The 3,893-nt window shown below is 37.1% G+C and overlaps 1 pseudogene; it reads left to right on the top strand.

The window, feature by feature from the left end:
• The first annotated feature begins 259 nt into the window (after positions 1 to 259).
• LOC131279621 (olfactory receptor 1J4-like) lies at positions 260 to 1,193 on the top strand (annotated as a pseudogene).
• Positions 1,194 to 3,893: the final 2,700 nt, after the last annotated feature.

Below are 3,893 nucleotides of genomic sequence, written 5' to 3'. Positions count from 1 at the left end.
TACTTAATATAGTGCCTGGAATAGGTTTTTTGTGGGTTTTTTTTTTTTTTTTGAAATAACTCTTGATTATTGTGAGAGTTTGATATGTCATAGGAGCCAGAACGGGCAGAAAGTTGTGAGAAATGAACAAAATATAACTAAAAATTAATAATTTTCATACTAAAAAGGACATGACCATAATGTTATGGCCATGTTCACTATTTCCAGTTTTCTGATCTTTTTCCTCTTTCCTTAGTTTCAGCAAAGGCAAAAGAGCAGCATGGAGAGGGAGAACCAGAGCAGCGTGTCTGAATTCCTCCTCCTGGGACTCCCCATCCAGCCAGAGCAGCAGGGCGTGTTCTTCGCCCTCTTCCTGGGCATGTACCTCACCACAGTGCTGGGGAACCTGCTCATCATCCTGCTCATCAGTCTGGACTCTCGCCTCCACACCCCCATATACTTCTTCCTCAGCCACTTAGCCTGCACTAATGTCTCTTTTTCATGTGTCACTGTCCCAAAGATGTTGATGGATATTCAATCAAATCACAAATTCATCCCATATGCAGGGTGCATTTCCCAGATGTATTTTAATACATTATTTGCTTCTGTTGACAGTTTTCTTCTCGCAGCGATGGCCTATGACAGGTATGTGGCCATCTGCGACCCACTGCACTACACCACCATCATGAGGGAGGAGCTGTGTGTCTTGTTGGTGGCTGGGTCCTGGTTTTTTTCTTGTGCCCATGCACTTTTGCACACTCTCTTTTCGGCCCAACTGTCCTTCTATGATGACTGTTCCATCACCCACTTCTGTGCTCTCACAACCCTCCTGAAGCTGGCCTGCTCAGACGCCTCCCTCAATTAGTTAACCATCTTCAGCTAGGGGGGAGTACTTTTCATTCTGTCTTTATGTAGTATCTTGGGCTCTTATAGTCGCATTGGGACCACTGTCCTGAAGGTCCCCTCCACCAAGAGATTCTTCAAAGCACTTTTTACCTGAGGTTTCCATCTCTTTGTGGTGTCTTTATACTATGGTACACTTGCAGGTGTGTACTTTTTCTCCTTATCAATCAACTCCCATGACAAGGACATAATTGCTTCTGTGATGTACACAATAACTACCCCCATGCTGAACCCCTTCAAATAGTTTGCAGAATAGAGACATGAAACAAGCTCTGAGAATAGTTGCCAATAGGGCTAGCTTCCTTATGTGACAATCACTCAATCCTGTTTTTTGTTGTTGTTTTCTCCAGTCATGAACACTATCAGATATATCTCCTTTAAATAATATAGGATTGACAATTCTATATAACTTTAAGAGAATGTATGTGCTCTTGCTTGATACATTGTTCTTAATATTTCACCTTGGTCAAGTTTGTTACTTGTGTTGTTTTTATCCTTTATTCTTATTTAATTTTTATCTTCTTGTTCAATCTCTTACGTAAGATTCATTTGTTCAATATCTCCTATTATGATTGTTGATTTTTCTATTTCTTCTTTAGATGTCAAATTTTTATATATTTTGAAACTTTGTTATTGAGTACACCAATTTAGTATTGTGAAATATTACTCTCAGATTTTTTTATGCAGTGATATGCTGAACCTGGCTTGCTTAATCTTGCAAGCTGAATGTACACATCTCTTTCCAACACCAGATTCAATGACATCACATTGGCTGATTTAAATTTGCCATAGTAGGTCTGGTAGGTAGATTTTTGCATCCCAGAAAAAATATTCTTAATATTATATTATTATTGTGGATGTGAACCCCTTTGTAAATAGTACCTTTTGAAGATGTTATTTTTGGTTGGACAGTGGCCTGATTGAATGAGGTTGGCCCTTAATCCTATTTCTAGAGGTTTCATGAAAAAAAAAAAAGCCATAGGGAAGCTGGAAATAAATGGAATCTGGAAGAATAAGGAAAGGATCTTATTATATGACATGAAAGCCAAGGAATGCCAAAGATTGCCAACCCTCCAAAATGCTGCCAAACCAGGAGGAAGGAAATCTTCTAGCTTCTGCAACTGTGAGTCAATAAATTCTTGTTGTTGAGCCAACACATTTCATGGTATATGTGATTACAGCTGGGAAACTGAGATGGATGGTGTGAATATTTATACCATGGAAATTTGGCAATTTCTACAATGCAAATCTCCCACTCCCACCCCTCAGGAAGCCAGTTGGTATTCATTTAAAACACCTTTTATAATTAGGAGACATTTCTCATAATCTCTAGCAATATCTCCTATTTTATTTTTTTTAATTTTTTTTATTCATTTTTTAAAAAATATTACATTAAAAAAATATGAGGTCCCATTCAACCCCACCGCCCCCACTCCACCACTCCCCCCACAGCAACACTCTCTCTCATCATCATGACATATCCATTGCATTTGGTAAGTATATCTCTGGGCATCACTGCACCTCATGGTCAATGGTCCACATCATAGCCCATACTCTCCCACGTTCCATCCAGTGGGCCCTGGGAGGATCTACAATGTCCAGTAATTGTCCCTGAAGCACCACCCAGGACAACTCCAAGTCCCGAAAACGCCTCCACATCTCATCTCTTCCTCCTATTCCTCGCACCCAGCAGCCACCTTGGCCACTTTTCCCACACCAACCAATGCCACATTTTCTCTGTGGACCTTGGATTGGTTGTGTCCATTGCACATCTATGTCAAGAGGAGGCTTAGATTCCACATGGATACTGGATGCAATCCTCCTGCTTTCAGTTGTAGGCACTCTTCTGATATTAACTTTCTTTTGGTTATGGTCTACATGCTATTTTTCCATTTTTTTATTTTAAACCTTTCTATGCCCTTCCATCTGTGATATGCCCATAGTAAACATTTAGGTTTTGTTCTGTTTATTTGGATTAGCAATCTTACTGTTATTCTGGAATATTTAGCCTATATACAATGTAATCATGATCTATTTGATTTATTTTTTCCATATTACTATACGTTTTCCATTGAATACATCTTTTCAATATTTTCTTTGATTTTTATTTCCCTCTTTAGATTAATGATATATTTTAGTCATTTTGCCACATTTATTAACTTGCTAGCTATACATTATTTTACTGTTATTTTTCGTGCTTACTCTAGAGAATGCATCTTACATTTTTGACTTGTATACTGTCTAATGCAATTTATTACCTTAACCCCTCTTTAATATGCTTGAGCTGCAGAATAGTTAATCTCTACTTTTTATTTTTTAAAGTTATTGAAATATATTAATCATATATGAAAATACATAAACAATAAGTATATAGTAAAAGTTGTGAACTTGCAAAACAAACATGCATATAATCATACAGGGCTCCCAAACATCACCCCACCACCACCTTGCATTATGAAACATTTGTTACAAACTATGAAAGAAAATCTTCAGACTATTACTATTAGTTATATATCTTGTATTTGGTATATTTTTCCCTCAACCTACCCAATTATTAACACCTTGTATTAGTATTATGTATTTGTTATAGTTCATGAGAGAATGTTTTCATATTTGTTCTATTAACCACAGTCCAACTTCCACCACAGGACTCACTGTTACACAGCCCCACGCTTTGCACAGTACATTCAAAGCATACATTCAGTGGCTCTCATTTTCATCACAGAGCTGTGCTATCATCACCTCAGTCAAGATTAGAATGTTTTCATTACTCCAAATGGGAAAATCCCATAACTTTATATACCTCCCCTATTGCTATCCCTTAGAATCATTATAGTATCTTCTTTACCATTGCTGCAAAAATATTACAAAATTACTTTTAACTATCAGCTATAAGCTACATTAGGTGTAATTTTCCCATGTATCACCATATTCTTTTTTAAATCACCATAGTCTTAAAACTTTGTAAAAGAAGAGTGTTCTTATATCTATACTATTAATCACAATCATCA

The sequence above is a fragment of the Dasypus novemcinctus genome, chromosome 8 (assembly GCF_030445035.2).
Source record: "Dasypus novemcinctus isolate mDasNov1 chromosome 8, mDasNov1.1.hap2, whole genome shotgun sequence".
In the NCBI taxonomy this organism is placed as follows: domain Eukaryota; kingdom Metazoa; phylum Chordata; class Mammalia; order Cingulata; family Dasypodidae; genus Dasypus; species Dasypus novemcinctus.
This window is presented reverse-complemented; position numbering and strand designations above follow the sequence as displayed.